Consider the following 16,444-nt stretch of genomic DNA (forward strand, 5'->3'; position numbering starts at 1 on the left):
CCAGCGCATACCCGCCCTGGGCTCTGCAGCCCTCTCACTACCCAGCTCGATGCAAGACAGGAAGCAAACTAGGCTTACAGCAGCCTCAGGCGAGCGGTGGGGAAATCAGTAGATCGGTGCACAAAGGAGCGTTTACTAACGCTATCATGCTACCCTGCCCTCGCGGAGCCGTTGTGACATTCTGCATGAAAGGAGTGACAACCCTCGACTGCTGTGCGTAACGGAGGCCTGGCATCGTCTTGGCTCCCAGCCCCCAGAACCCTCCTGCTTTCTGGCAACGGATGGCACACGGGGATCAGGCGAAACTGATGGCTTCGTGCAAAAACGTCCTTGTGGACCCTCTAAGTGCTTTGTAGTGTGGCTGCACTTCCGGCTGCCTGTCAGGAGCACGATTTTCATTAAATATTAAGGAACTGTTTATTAAAATAATGTTGTCATGGCAACCATGGGGGGGGGGAGAAGGGTGCTGAAATAGCCTGGTGCTGCCCGAATTGCAGCCTGTTAATCAAGTGCTTGGTGCTATTTAATGAGCCTTTTTTTTTTCTTTTTCTTTTTTTTTATGGCTGCACCTGCGGCATATGGAAGTTCCTGGGCCAGGAATCGAATCCAAGTTGCAGCTGCGACCTATGCCGCAGTTGTGGCAATGCTGGATCCTTAACCCACTGCTCCACAGGGGGAACTCCATGAGCTCCTTTCTCTGTGTGCCTCCTTGTGACAGTGAATTTGAGGGACCCAAGGACTTAGGGTTTGCTTCAGTTGTCCCTGTCAAAGCTGTGGGCGTTCAGGGGTTCTGGTGCTGGGCTGTGTTTGCTGGCTGGATGGGTGATGGAAACCAAATTTTAGATGTTCACATCAGAGGTGTTTCTCATGGCTCTTCCCTTTTTTCGTCTCTCTTTCACAATTTTGCCAGAGAACTAGGGGAAAGTAAATGGGGGAAAGGCACGGCCCAAGGTTCCTTTGCCTGAAAGGTGAGCTGATGGCAACAGGAAGGGCAGAGGAGGAGAGGTAGACTCAGACCTCCTGGGTTCAAATCCCCACTCCATCTCCCCGCCCAACCCCGTGTCACTTCAAGTTAGTGACCTGCTCCCCAAGCAGCTTCTGCATCACAAGTGTTCACAAATATGCATCCTTCAGAGGGCTGTCGAGGGGGTTCAGGGAGATGAAGCTCTTACCACTGTGCTTGCCCAGAGTAAGCACTCAACAAATCCACCGCCACCACCTCTGCTCCTGCTCCAGGCCCTGCTGCCGCCACCACAATGGTTATGAGCCCCCCTCTCCCTGCTCCTGCCCAGGGAAGGCCCCAGGGTGCTTTCACGGTCTAAAGGTCTAACGGAGCCCTGACCAGCCAGTACAGGACCCAAACCCAGCTGGTTGGCTCTACAACCCATGTTCTCTCAGAGGCTGGCAAACTTTTTCTGGAAAGGACCAGATAGTAAATATTTTAGGCTTGGTGGGTCACATGCAGTCTCTGTCACACTTTTTTTTTTTTTTTCCCAAACAATCTTTACAAAATACAAAGCCATTCTTAGCTCACAGGCTGCTCAGAGATAGGCATGGTTGGCTGGTCCCTACCATGCTGCCTTATGAGGAAATAGAGGAAAAAAGGAACACGACGTAAAGGGACGTGTGGCTATGGGTTTTTTTTTTTTTCCCACTAAAAGTAGGTTGAAGCTACACGTAGAAAAGTTGGGGTCTGAATATTTGTTTTACTTTAAAAAGCAAAGTAAAACCAGCCATCGTGATTCACTGTAGCCGTATGCTGCTCATTTCATTGTCTAGGAAAGCAAGGCACAGGGAAGTGGGATGACCTGGCCAAGGTCACACTACTAGCAAGGGACAGAGCTGGGACAGAAACACAGGTGGTCGGGCACCGGACAACCTCTGCACCACCCCGTCTACCTCAATTACTGCTGGAAAGAACCTCTCTTTTTTATTACTCTGGGGACTTCTGACATCCGCCATCCACCGACTTCCTGGTGAAGAGCCAGACTTTGGGGTCTAGCAGGTCTGCAGACTGGCCTCAACTCTACCGTTACTGCGTCTATAACCTTGGGAATGATTCACTTTTTTCTTTTTTTTTGCTTTTTATGGTCACACCTACAGCATACAGAAGTTCCCAGGCTAGGGGTCACATCCAAGCTGCAGCTGCAGGCCTACGCCACAGCCACAGCAATGCCAGATCTGAGCCGAGTCTGCAACCGGCACCATAGTTCACTGCAACGCCAGATCCTCAACCCACTGAGAGAGGCCAGGGATCGAACCTGCATCCTCATGGATACTAGTCGGATTCGTTTCTGCTGAGCCATGATGGGAACTCCCAATGCCAGATTCTTAACCCACTCAGAGAGGCCACGGATCAAACCCGCATCCTCGGAGATGTCAGATCCTTAACAGGCTGAGCCGTAATGGGAACTCCTGATCACTTTTCAATGCCTCAGTTTCCTCAATGGTAAAATGGAGATTGTCGGCTATACCCTCACTGGTGGTTACAAGGATAAAATGAGTTAGAGGCATATGAAGGACTGAGCAAATGGCCTTGCGGATGGTAAGTCAAGGTTAGAGCCGATGATGGTAACAATCACTGCGGCAGGTCCTAAAGATGCCCTTGCCTTGAACCCCAGAATCTGTGAATATGTTACTTTAAATAGCAAAGAGGAATTAAGACAGTAGATGGAATTAAGATTGCTCATCCGCTGACCTTAAAATAGATGATCCTGGATTATCTGGGGAGCCTACGGCCACATCATCCTGAACGTTCCCGATCTCGGAAGCTAAGCAGGGTCAGGCCTGGTGAGCACTTGGATTTTCTGGGTAGGCATGATGTCATCGTAAGAATTAAGTTAGAGATGGAAGGGAGAGGCAGACGAGTTAGCAGTCAGAGAGATGTGGCACGAGAAAAACTCAACTGGCCATGGCTGGCTTTGCAGGAGGAAGGTGCCACAAGCTAAGAGATCCGGGAAGCTTCTAGAAGCTGGAAATCCAAGGAAAAGGATTTTTCCCTCCGAATCTCCAGACAGGCATGCATTTTGTTCGCATCTTGATTTTAGCTCAATGAGGCGCATTTCTGACTTCTGACCTCCAGAGCCGTAACACAATAAATGCGTGTGGTTTCAGCCACTACGGAGTCTGCCACAGCAGCAGTATGAATAGGAAACCAATACACCGTTTGCCTCACACACAAGAGGCCTCCCCAGGGTTGGGAGAGCCATGGATGGCCTCCCGCACAGGCCAGAGGAGGAGGGGGCCATCTCGGCAGTCACTCTGCTGCACCTCTTTGCGTGGGGACAGACCTGCATCCTGACCCTCTCAGCTTCAGACATTTGCTAGGATGACAATGGAAGCAAAGTCCTCTTTCGGAGAAGGTGCTGGGTTGGTTGCAGAGACCTGCTCCTGTGAAGCCAGCACAGAAAACTGGGTCAGGAGATAGAGGATAGTTCCCATTGCGGCTCAGTGGGTTACAAACCCGACCAGCATCCATGAGGATGTGGGTTCGATCCCTGGCCTCACTCAGAGGGTTGAGGATCCAGCGTTGCTGTGAGCTGTGGTGTAGGTCACAGACGCAGCTTGGATCTGGTGTTGCTATGGCTGTGGTGTAGGCTGGAGGCTTCAGCTCCAATTACTCCTAGCCTGGGAACTTCCGTATGCCTCTGGTGCAGTCCTAAAAAGCAATAAATAAATAAAAAGAGAAAGGAGAGAAACCACGCCTGCTGACACTGTTTATACCCACCTGGGCTCCAAGCCAGACTAGCTCAGACTTTTCAATTAATTACACGAGCTGCTTTGCTGTTTTACACTTAGGTCAATATGAATTAGATCTCTATTTTGTGATTAAAAGTCTGACTAATATAATCGAATATCCACTTGAGTACTGTTACCTACTAGTTTCAGGCATTATCCTTTTCTCGTCTGAGACACGTGGGGCTCCGAAGTGACACAGAGTGGGGCTGAGGGCTGGGCACTTAGCGGGAGGTTTGGTGGGTCCAAAGGGGGAGGGTGGGAGGCCACCCCTCACTTCTCTCTTCACTGCTCCGTCTGGCCCAGACATGCTGAGCCTACTGCCACAGGAGGAAGGAGTGAAGAAACCCTCGTGTGCCCCTGCAGGGGAGTGTGGTTTGAACTTGCACCTGGATTTGCCGGAGAACCAGCAACTGCCTAGGACGGATCTGGCCCATCAGGGCTGAGCCACTTTCATGCTCACAGTACATGGGACGCTTGTGACTTGGTTTCCTGATTGAGCAGTTTCTTCTGGTCTTGCCTCTTAAATGTTGACGGTGTCCCAGGCTTCTGTCCTCTGGCTCTGAGCTGTCCCCAAGTGAGCCCAATCCTCCCATGGCCTCGGCCATCTCCTCCATCAGCCGCCTGTCCTTATTCCCTGGCCATAGGCCGGCCCCAGGGATGTGGCTCTTGTCCCTTGAGGAAGCCTGCCCAGGTTGGCTTCTCACTGGGCAGCAAGGGTGGGGTGGGGCTATACCATAGTCGTGGAGGATGATACCATTTGAAAAGAACCCAGGTCATGCTCACCTTTTCCCCCCAAGAAGACGCTCGCCAGGGTGATAGATAATCATTGACCTCTGTGCAGCTGACTCCTGAATGACTCAGCTCCATCCTGTCCCAAGCTTGCCTCTATGTTCTGGCCCATTCTGGACATTTCTACTAGGATGCTGATACGCACACTCATCCCAGGATTACTGTCAAGACTAATACTCACGTTATTCCAAGTCACATTAATTGAGTGCTCCCTCTGTGCCAGGCACAGTTATTAACACTTGACATGCACTGATCCAAACAGAGGTCTCAGGCAGCTAATTGCATAATCTCCATTATATAGGTGAAGAAACTGAGGCTCAGGAAAGTTAAATGACCCCTCCAATGTTAAGCAGGAAGCAACAGACTGAGCCAGGATTTGCATTCAAGCCATTTGGACTGCTGAGACCACCTGGTCAGCCACCGCTCTACATATCCCGCCTCCCAGGCCCCCCAGGTGTGTCCTGTGCTGTTTGTCCCTAGCACCTCTGTGACATCCAATACCTTTTTCCATCTCTTCACCACCTGGTTAACGCTCTCTCTCCCTTAGACTCTTCCAAGCAAGCAGCCTGGGGCTTGCTCTGGACTCCTCCTTTCTCACATTCCCTGTTCACATCCAATCAATGCTTTCTCTGAGTCTGTACTCTGGAGCCACCCCCTTGCTCCACCCCTGCTGTGACCATTTGGGTGGCCACGCCCTGTCTCCAGGGTTATGTCTGGGCCGCTGCCCCCTGACTAATGTGTCCTATCCTCCATCTCTCTCACCTGCAGCCCACCCTTTGCACTGTGACCAGTGCACCCAAGATTGCATCAAGTCACTTGCTCGGTTTAAAACTTTGGAAAGCTGGAGTTCCTGTCGTGGCTCAGTGGTTAACGAATCCGACTGGGAACCATGAGGTTGCGGGTTCGATCCCTGCCCTTGCTCAGTGGGTTAAGGATCCAGCATTGCCATAAGGTTGAGTGTTCGATCCCTGCCCTTGCTCAGTGGGTTAAGGATCCAGCATTGCCATAAGGTTGAGTGTTCGATCCCTGCTCTTGCTCAGTGGGTTAAGGATCCAGCGTTGCCGTGAGCTGTGGTGTAGGTCGCAGACGTGGCTTGGATCCTGCATTACTGTGGCTCTGGCATAGGCTGGTGGCTACAGCTCCGATTAGACCCCTAGCCTGGGAACCTCCCTAGAAAAGGCAAAAAGACAAAAAAAAAAAAAAAAAAAAAAAAAAGCTTCTGAAAGCTGCTTCTTGCTTCTTGCAAACAGTCTGCTCCAGAGCCTGGTGTCTGAGAACCTCTGTGGTTTGGCTCAGCCGAGCTTGCCCATCTCAACCGCCATGCACCCCACCCCCTGGGCTCCAGTGACACCAGACTTCCTGACACCCTCCAAATGGCTCCTTCTCCCTCTGCACCTCTGCCCAGACTGCTGCTTCCTCCCTGTCTGCAGAAATCCCTCCTCTCCCTCAGGTTCTAGTCGAAAGTCTTCCTAAAGCCACAAGCAGAGTGGACTTTGTCTCTGTGGGTAGGAAACTGACCGTGTTGATGTCCATCAGGCGATCACACTGACTCCAGCACTTATTTACCTACTGTTTTTGTTTTACTGACACTTTTACTCAGTGCCAGGTATTGTTCTAAGCACATTTCATGAACTCAGGAGTTGTTATAGCCTCCTTTCTGAGGGCCTATCTTGCAGGTGAGGAAAATGAGGCACAGAGAAGTTAAATACTTGTGTCAAGATCACAGGGTTTAGCAAAGGTATAGCTGGGATTCTAACTGAGTCAATCTGGAGCCAGAGTGCACAGTCTTAAACACTCTGCAGTGCTGCCTCATGCTGAGTGGTGTAGAGAGTATCCTCTGTGGGGGCCCAGAGAGGGGACAAGGGCCTCCAGTGGGGGGTGGCAGGGAGGGGGTGCTTCTGCTGAGTTTCTTTTATCTTTTTCTTTTTAGGGCTGTACCTGCAGCATATGGAAGTTCCTAGGCTAGGGATCAAACTGGAGCTGCAGCTGCTGGCTTATGCCACAGTCACAACCACATTGGATCCCAGCCTTTGCGACCTATAGCTTGCGTCAATGCCAAATCCTTAACCCACTGAGCGAGGCAGGGATTGAACCTGCATCCTCACAGAGACAATGTCGGGTCCTCTACCCACTGAGCCACAACGGGTACTCCCCCTGTTGAGTTTGGAATGATATGCTGCCCCTGCCTCCCTAGTCCTCTGGGGGCCAGCTCCCCGGGTGAGCCTATGGTGGCCGTGCCCTCTAACCTCAAGGCCTCCCTTGGTCCATCTTCAGGAGCTAAGAATCTGAGGCTGAACAAGGATGAAGAGAGGGATGCAGGATTGGGTCCCTACACCAGGGAGTCAAGCCTCATTGGAAAGAATGGAAAGGCAGGATGGGTCCTACTGCTCCTTTCCCACTCCTGGGATAGTGGGGTGACTGCTGGCCATGCCTTCTCGGGAAGTGGGGGGGGGGGTCCTTGGCGGGGAGCCCATCTGCTCCAGGCTTCAGAGACAACAAAAGACAAACATGAGGTTCTCGGGGGCTGGAGAGGTCTGGGGACAGGTGCTCAAGGTGGCCAGAATAACGGGTGTGTCCTTGCCTGCTGCCCCCTTAGAACCCAGTTCTGGACCAACAACCCAAGAGTCATGGTCTCACCTGGGCTTCTGCGCCCCCCACCCCCCTACCCCTGGCTTCTGTGCCAGGAGGCCCTGCTCCTCCAGCCACGAGTGGGTTCCAATCCCTGGTACTGATTTAACTGGTCTTCATTTTTTTCAAGTATAAATTGAATCTTTCTCCCGAAGATCTAAGAAACTAAGGCTGAATGTGGAGTTCTAGTTCAAACTACTTCCCCATTTTCAACAAGTAAAGCCCACCACACTCCCACTCAGGTTCAGTTGGTGGCAACTAGGTGTTCAACCCTCTTGGCTGTCCAGACTCTCCCTACAGCAGGAGTGAATTCGGGTGTTGACACGTGCTGAGCTGAAGGGAAGACGTGGTCTAGTCGCCATGGGGCTCGGTCCCGCTAGAGACACCTGCTACCAAGGCACTCATGCTCATGCACGTTAGGACTGTCAGGGCATCAGCTATTCCCTGAAGAAGACCGACAACAGGGTAACTCAAGTTGAAGGTTTAAGTGGACCTTTCCTGCTGAAGAATCAACAGCAATGAAAAGACAGCCTCTGAAAAACTAACAGGAGGCATCAGAAAAGTATGAGACTCTTAAAACAATTTGTAACTTCATTTTCTTGAATGTTATTGCAAGAAGAAAGCTATGCTTTCAGGGTGATTAGGGATGGGAGGAGGTGGGAGGCAGGAGCAGAAACAATATCTTTTGACCATATTTTGTGAGCAAGCTCTTCTGCCAGGTCTCTTCCACACTTTATCTCATTTAATTCCTGAAGAGCCCCATGAGCTGTATTATTTCCCCATTTTACAGATCGAGAAACTCAGGGGAAACCTAGTTCCGAACCATTTTGTCTCATCTTCTGCATGTATTTCTGGAAAAACAGCTTATAATCCTGGCTAGTGCAGTTAAGTCGCTCTAATTTGGATCCCCTGGCAATTTGAAACAGAAGCAAAGCTGCCCATAGAATGACTTTTCTGGTTTAAAAAAGTCTCTGCTTTTGTTTGAATTTCACTGATCTCCATCCTAAGCTCATAAACAGAGTAAGTGCCTGAGAGGTACAGGTCAGGCATACGCAGCCACACAATCAGACCTGCAAGCACAGACCACCATGGCCCCTGCATCCGCACCTGTTAGCTGAGCTGACTCCGTGGACTGAAAGATAATGAAGCCCACCTGCATGCAGCAGATACCCTCACATTAAGACTTTCCACTCACTCCGTCGGGTCCTAAAGTGGTCCAGATTAATGAGGTTTTGCTGTGCTTTGCCTCTCTGATGTAAAACGAGGCCACTATGTAAAACAATACAGTGTGAGAGTGGGCAGGGACCTTGGAAATTGCTCTGGCAAAAAGTAGCACGTGTACTACAGCCTTCTTATTGCTCCCCAGCAGACATCACTAATCCATTGTAGCACACTCTTTCCTGGTATGCCTCTGAATCCTTCACAGTGCTCCTGGCAGCCACGACCAATTGATCCAAGTTAGCAGGAGATGAAATCTATTTGGCACCCGCAACCTGGCCCAGTCACTTCATCTGAATAGAGGTGGAACAGAAGCTGAGAGAGGCCACATGACTGACAGAGCCAGGAATCAGGACCTCTTCTCTCTGACAGCTTTACCTTTGAAGCTGCCCCCCCAAACACTGCTTTATCCTGGTTCCCTTCCCATTAAAGGCAGAAGTGAGCTGGGGTCACTTGGCAGATGTTAGGGGGTACACAGAGAGAAGGAGACTGGTATGAGTGGCAGTTTTTTGGATCCTCCCCAGGCCCGCATAGGCATAGAGACTGTGCTTATGTCAGAAACAATTTGGTTTAAACTACGGTCTTACTATCCAGCTAGGATCACAGGGTGATGGGTCAGGAGAGGCAAAGAGTAGGCCCCTGATTAAGCCCATCCCATAGTCCCAGGTCCACCACTAATGCAATAAATGTGACCCTGACAAATGTTTCAGGCAAATGCCATTTTTATTTGAAATACGCTACAAACCCCAGGGTGCCCTTTGCGAAGTGAAGCATCGTTTTGAGAATCTATCTTCCAGCCGAGAAGACAGCCAGACCTCACGGTCTGAGGATGGGGAACTGACAGTGACTGGGGCTACACTACCCAAGCTCGTATCTTTAATGACTTTCCACCTGAACCAGCAACTCTCTCTCATGCCCGAGCTTTGCACTTCCGCGAGGGACGGAGGCCCACACTGGCTTCTCATTCACCGGAAGAAAGGGAGGTCCTGAGAAGTCAAACCTCTCTCCATGAGGCCCCCCAGCTAGTGACAAATGGCTGAGCAGCCCCTGCCTTTGGACCAGTGCCAGGACCACCGGAGGGAGAGCAGGAGAGGTAGAGCTGCCCTTGACCACCGTCTCGCAGCATCTCTGTTTTAGAGACTGAGCTTAGGAGGAGCCATTGCTTTCCGCATCTCCTCCCCGCAGCCAAGCCAAGGTTTCTGATTCCCAGACCAGGGCTCCATCCTCTTACTCATGCTGTGATTTCCTATCTCAACATTGAACTTTAACCCCAGCGTCAGGTCCCACATCTAGAACAAGCATACGGGCTAATATTTATTGAGCACTTATGATGCACCAGCACCAAGCAGCTTTGCAAGAATCAGTGTGTTGACCCCTCATAGCTCCCGTATGCAGTAGACACTCTCATGACGCCCATTTTAGGGATGGGGAAACTGAGGCCTTACAACTAGTGAAAGACGTGGGATTTGAACCCAAGCCATCTGACTCTAGGGGCCCTGCTCTTAGCCACAGACACGACCGCCTGAGCTGCCTCCTCATCACTTTCCCTTTCAGTCATTCGACAATCACTTCCTGAGCACTTAGGATACGCCAGGTTCTGAGAATCAAGGCCACGGCCTCTGTCCTCAAAGCCCAACTCATGCCTGAAGACTTGCCAAAGAAGCACTGTAGTCACAGATCAAGATCCATGTTTAGCCCCCTCGCCTCCCTCTCCCACCGACCCACACTGCACAGCCCTTGAGACGCAGCTGAATATCCAGCCCCTGCACAACGACTGTCAAACTTGATTCTTGTCCAGGCTGTCAGTTTCTTAAAGAAAAGCACCACCTCTGGCCTCCTGCAGCACCCTGCACACATTTCCTGCTGCAGCTGACCCAGGCCTGGGGGAAGAAGACCCAGTTACAGAGCACAAAGAGAGCCCCCGACTCATACCCTCTCTCACTTGCAACGGGTGTCTCTCCTGGGCAAGTTCCCCGCTGGCGTCTAGGGTGAGATTCTTCTGACACTCAGCGGGCCAGGTTTTGGTCGCTGGAGAATGTGATCCCACCAAAGGACCCCAGCTCCCTCAGGGAAGCCATGCTCATTGTCCTCCCGCAGCCTGGGGGCTTGGGGGGTCCTGCTACAGCATCATCCCCCGCCCCCTGCCCCGTGCCTTTCCTTCTGGGCTGTGCAAGATTTTTTTTTTTTTTTTTTTTTTTTAAGGGCCGCACCCGTGGCACATGGAGGTTCCCAGGCTGGGGGTCAAATCAGAGCTGCAGCTGCGCCACAGCCACACCAGATCGGAGCAGTGTATACGAACTACACCACAGCTCAGGGCGACACCGGATCCTTAACCCACAAAGCAAAGTCAGGGATCGAACCCACGTCCTTATGGATAGTAGTTGGGTTCATTACTGCTGAGCCACAATGGGAACTCCTGGATCCTGGGAAAGTCTCTAGATGGCTGACTCAGTGGCAACTCTTTTGGTGGCCCTGGTACAGGAGGGAGCTCCCTAGAGACTCTGATCAGAGCCTCCACCATGCTTGGAGAATTGTCCACCCCTTCATACGTATCAGGTGTTTGGGGTCACATCTGTGATGCGTGGCTGTCAGGTGTGGCTCAGGTACAGCTGGCCAGTGGACAACAGGTCTGAGAAGTGACCATCTCATCCAATAGCTTCCAAACTCCTAGGCAGGACCCTGACACATAAACCAGGCTGTGCCGAGAGGGTGTGTGTGAGCTCACAAGCTCCCCTCGTTCACTCTCCCTAAACTCTCCCCCTCATCCTCCTGCTTCTCTGGGATTCTTGGCCATCAGGGAACAGTCTGTAAAACGCTACCTCGTCAGAAACACGCCCCACCCACTTCAGCATTTCCCATCCATGCTTCTCCAACCTGTGCTTGAATTCTGCCAGAGACAGGGAACTCACTACGTCTAATGGACATCGATTTTATAGTTGCCCACCTCTTGATGGAAATTTCTCCTTAGGTTGAGTCAATAGCCGCCCACCTTCCTCTTGCCAGTGACAGCCGTTCGAAGATGCAAAGGTGGCCTCCATTTACTCCTGCCTCCTCAGGGCTATGGTTTACAAACTGGTGTGAGCCAGGTAGTTCCCTCTCTGTTCCAAGAATGTGTCCCTAACCCTGGTGACAGGCTCTCTGGAAAGCAATTCCCAGCACGTGCCCTCTGGATGGCGAGCCTGAGTTGCTGCCATCTGAGCAGGGGGGGGGGGGGCACAGACACCCATAGGCTCGCTTTGCTTCTGGGGAGGGATGGGCGGGGACCCAGTGAATTCCAAGAGACTCACACCTGAATTCTCTGCTCTGTGCTGTTTCCAGATGCATCTGGAGGCAAACAGTTTCAGAGGCGCAAGAGCTCGGCTGTCCCTCCCCTCCCCCCCCCCATTCATCTCCTTGCCCTTCCCGGAAATCCAGCTCAGGTCCCCACAGGCGGTGGTCACTCACCAGTCCCGGATTGCTTACATCCTGGGAATCTTTCTACACTTTGACTCCGAGGGCAGTCAGGGCGTCAAGACCTACGAAGGAGAGAGACTCCATGTTAAAAGCAGGGCAGGCCAACTGGGTGTTCCACTGTCGTTTCTAGAAGGTTCGAGGCAGTGGGATCCTGGGGATGGAGATGGGAAGGGGCAAGAAAGAGGAAATGGTCTGGGACGGGGCTGCTCATTAAACCGACCTCAAGCATCTCAGGGATGTTTGTGGCGATTCTGAGAGGGGGGAGGAAAAAAAAGACCCTCCCTCTGGGTGAGTCAGCAGCTTTTGGAGAAGCCGGCCTTTCCGAAGAGCTACCCTAAGAGCAAACTCAGCTGGGTGGGGGTGGAGAGGCGTCTCTTGAACCCCACTCGAGTTCCCTGGAGTCTTTGGTGTCTGTCCCTAAGCAGCAGCGGGAGTTCCCGGGTCCACGATGGCGAGGGCGAAGGGAGAGAGCCTCGGCGGCACGCAGGCCTCAAGTTGAAAAGCTACCGCAGTCCTGAGCACGACAGCCCCCAACGCGGAATTCTACCCTGGGAAGCTCCCGCCAGGCGCACCCGGGCTGCTTTGAAAATTCCTCAGGAGAGCTGTAGCCGGAGAAGCGGGCGTGCTTCCGGGGCCCTGAGGATGCGTTCCCAGCGTGGCAAGCCGGGGCCTGAGCTCTCCCGGTTTGCGCTGCGGGGCAGGGGCCCACCTGCCGCGCACACGTGCGCGTGGAGCAGCTGCGGACAGACGAGCTGCGGCTGGGGCCACGCGGCTCCTCGCTCCCCACGCCCAGCCTGCCTTTAAAGCCAAACTCGTTTTTTTCTTGTTGCCCTAGGAAGTCTGAGGGGAGCCGAGGCTTTCCTATTTATCCATCCCTGTTCTCAGACGAAAACGCTTTTGGGGGGGGGACCATCTTAATGGCAAGAGTTTCTGTTGACTGAGTACTTAACTATACAGCAGGTCGCTTTATACACTAGATCAACAGTCAGAGGTGAAGATCGCATTGCCTGGGAGCTTGTGGGAAAGGCAGATTCTCGGGCTCCACCCAGCCCTTCTGAATCAGAACCTGCTTTTTAAACAAGCTCTTCAGGTGATTCCTGGGCACATTAAAGTCTGCAAAGAGTGAGTTTCTAATCCTCTTAATCACAGAAGGAAGGAAGTCAGGAAATTGTCGTGCATTCCCAAGGTGAAGGAAGAGGTTTGAGAAACCACAACTTGGCTGTCAGGATTTTAGAGCTAGTGAGTGGTAGAGCTCGTGCAAGCCCACGTTCAGGTGGTTCTGATTCTGAAATCGGTGTTCCTTTTCTCTGCGCTATTTCAGGGAATCAAAATGAGAGGGTGGTGGGATGGGCGGGCCTGGCTTGGTGGGCGTGGCCATGGGAAGAGCCGAAGCCAGGGGCGAGCTGATGACCTAAGGCTCTGGGGACAAAGGCTGCTGGGTGAGGCTGAGAGAGAGGAGGCACTGGATCGTGGAAGCAGGGGTCCCCTCCTCCTCACTGTCCCCAAAGGCCAGCAAGATTTCCCAAAGTTCATTCCAGCTTTTGCACTGACTCCCAGTGATTAATTTATTTGGATTTCAGAGAGTTTAGCTATATTTACCTTCTGCCCTTAGAACTAAGCAGCCAGCAGAAGGTACCCCAGGAGGCAAGCCAACCTGCCTATTTGAGCACCGATTTGCAGGAAGGACAATATTCTGTAAAGCCCTTTATAGTTTACAAAGAACTTTTCATCCACTAGCAGATCTGCTCCCTCAAAGAACTGAGGGAGTGTCACGAGTGCTGTTTTGCAGCTAAAGGAATGGAGGTACAGAGAGGTCAAGTGATTTTCCTGAGGTCACACAGCTTTCAGGCATGCTGAGCTTGAGGTCCTTTCCCTTCAACCCCACAGGTGTGAACTCAGCTGCTTCTGATGGGGAAACGACTGCGTCACGGGTTCACGATGCCCTTGCTTAGTGTCAGCCAGCTCCATACGTCTTGCTTTACCCTCTGCTCACAGAATGGGTTTCCTGAAGAGACCCATGGACCAAGAGGAAAACAGTCCACAGCCCACACACGGTGTGCGACTGGTACCTTCCGTGGTGTAAACTGGCTAGCAGGCATTCTTGGTGTATCAGTTAGTCATGCATTCCATTATGTAATGTGTGTTCTATTGCCCTTGCTTCCACAAGGAAGACTAGTGCATATAAGGTGGATGGGGGATGATGTCAATAAAGCCTGGAGGTCACACTGGTTCAGAGGCAAATGTTCCCAGCACGTTAATATTCTGCACCAGGTGAGGGCGGCTGTACTTTGTAAAGTACACACAGCTGAGCAGAGCAAGCCTCAGGGACTCTGCCCACCACCCCCAACCCAGCTCCTCCTCTGGGCTCCCGTTGGCCATGTGCTCTGTCTTAGCCACTCTTGTTGCTCAGTTCTCCCTGGTCTTTGTGCAAAGGCCGTGCGCTCCAGAGACCATTCATCCCTGCCACACTCCGGCAGGACCTGAGACTGCTCTTCCCCCAGAAACTTCTGATAACGATGCTCTGTTTCCTCTCTCTAAACCTGTCAGCCTCAACCCTACTCTAGCCCCTTCCATCAAGTTCTCCCCCTTTAGGTCCAAAAGTTATTGTTTTATTTTTTAATTGAAAATGTATCACGCCCTTTGAACGCTGCTGCTATCATCACTTGGTCTGTGCTTCATTACAGAGTTATGTGGACGTCACTGCTCAGCCCAACTGTCCCCAAAGCACTGTTATTTTTGAATTTTTCAGAATGCAGGGCTTTATAGGGAAGTATATATCATTTTAGAGCAGAAATGCCTGCATAATGGAAGTTACATTATAGGTACAAATATTTTCATAGAATGAATATCTAATATAATTATTAAATATTGAACATGTTACCATTATTAAATGTTGTATGTTAAATATCTGATGAACAACCATTTACTCGGTACCCACACATACCTGATTCTGTGCTAAGCACCAGGTAGACGTAAATACATAAGACCCAACCCCTACCCTTAGGAAACTCACAGGATAAAAAAGGAGAAAGCCATATAGAAGACTGAATGTGCTATTATATGTGATAGACAATGTATTCAGAGGGGGTACAGGTGGAAGCGGCTAACGGATGCCTCATTTGTCTCCAGATAAAGAGCACAGCCTTTACCCCAGGACCTCCGAGCCTACGAGGTCCGGCCGCTGCTCATCTCTGCCCCTGCCTTTACCCTGCTGTGTTCTGGGTTCACTGATGCCCAAGTTTCTCTGTTCTCTTTCATCCCCAAATTAACCCCGCGTCACCCTGTAGAACCCAGGGAAGTAACATACATACAGCACTTAGAATCAGGTAAGCAGGTATGTTAACTACTACTATTACTGACAATACTTATTATTGCTCTCACCTGGCTGGGTGCTGCTTCTTGAGCACAGAGGTGTGGGGGGTGACGTGGCAGTGAATTCCCAGAGCTGGGGAGTCTCAGTGAACTGATTCTGTTTTCTGTTTCTCCTTGAACTCAGCACCGCAGCATCACCCCCTAGACACGTGATCCTTCCTAACCAGCATGAGTCTGGTCCTGGTTCTCCCACACGTGTTCTGCATCCTGATGCCGCGCACTTCCCTTTTGGGGACCTTGGTTTCCTCGCCATCCAAGTGGGGCTCTAAACAGAACCTGCCTCCTTGGGCTTCATGGGGGATCCAGTGTCAGATGGCGACCACGGCTCCCGCACGTGGAAATGGCAGCTCTCATTGCGATCAGTTCCAATGAAGTAAAGGGATTTTCACTGTCCTTCAAGCTCTCCATGTGCACACATTTCCAGCCTTCCTGGCTCCGAACGCCTTTCCCCAGAAAACCGTCACATGGAGCAAAATCCCCATAAGGGAAAATCTGCCTGTAGGATTTTTCCCTATGGTTCCTCCTATTCCCTTTTGACCTAGTTTAATTTCAACCTATTGGATTGCTAGACAACTGCCGGGGAAAAAGAGGAACAGTACTTTAACCGTTTGTAGAAGAAGAAAAACACCCGTCCCTAGGGTCACTCCCTCTCACGTAGTTTATTCCAGTCTATTTTTTTCACTCGGCAAACATTTAGCAGATGAGTAAGACACTCCGCGTCTAGTAAACAGGTCATGATGTCCCGAGGTGATGGCCTCATACAAGGAGAGGGTGAGGAATCCGTGGAGGACAGTGTTGGGGAGCAACGGGCTTGGGCCAGGGCCAGTGGGGACTGGACATAAGGGAGAAAGGTCAAGTTCAAAGAAGGAGGAAAGCTACAGGCCACTTCCTGCAGCCACCACTCTGCAAGCCAGAAGTACAGTATTTTTTTTTTTTTTCCTTCTTTTTTAGGGCCATGCCTGCGGCATATGGAAGGTCTCAGGCTAGGGGTCCAATCAGAGCTGCAGCTGCTGGCCTACGCCACAGCCACAGCAATGCATGATCTGAGCCATGTCTGCGATCTACACCGCAGCTCAAGGCAACACTGGATCCTTAACCCACTGAGTGAGGCCAGGGATCAAACCCGAATCCTCATGGATACTTGTCTAGTATCGTTAGTGCTGAGCCATGAAAGGAACTCCCTGGAAGTGCAATCTTAAGTTGCCTGTCTTTGCTCCAGAAAATATTTCGCTTTGCACACCAACAA

General features: G+C 51.4%; 1 protein-coding gene and 1 long non-coding RNA gene across 11 annotated transcripts in view; one reads left to right on the top strand and one right to left on the bottom strand.

The window, feature by feature from the left end:
- The window catches only part of ZHX2 (zinc fingers and homeoboxes 2), a 179,384-nt gene that overhangs the window by 90,479 nt on the left and 72,461 nt on the right, over positions 1–16,444 (bottom strand). For 6 of the 10 annotated variants that reach the window (XR_014843403.1, XR_014843405.1, XR_014843404.1 and 3 more), the window contains one exon: positions 11,818–11,888. The gene's annotated coding sequence lies outside the window, so the exon portion shown is untranslated. Of the gene's footprint in view, positions 1–11,817; positions 11,889–12,046; positions 13,113–15,207; positions 15,801–16,444 lie in introns of those variants that run through there. The other 4 variants (XR_014843406.1, XM_021088977.2, XM_021088975.2 and 1 more) reach the window with 4 other exon arrangements.
- On the top strand, positions 533–9,248 carry LOC146403696 (uncharacterized). Its single transcript, XR_014843419.1, has 3 exons — positions 533–2,112; positions 3,657–5,450; positions 5,568–9,248. It is a non-coding gene; the product is annotated as an uncharacterized LOC146403696 (long non-coding RNA).

The sequence above is a fragment of the Sus scrofa genome, chromosome 4 (assembly GCF_054392235.1).
Source record: "Sus scrofa isolate SSC_HxYL_T2T_F1_AM1 chromosome 4, Sscrofa_HxYL_maternal_Yorkshire_Landrace_v2.0, whole genome shotgun sequence".
NCBI classification, from domain to species: Eukaryota; Metazoa; Chordata; class Mammalia; order Artiodactyla; family Suidae; genus Sus; species Sus scrofa.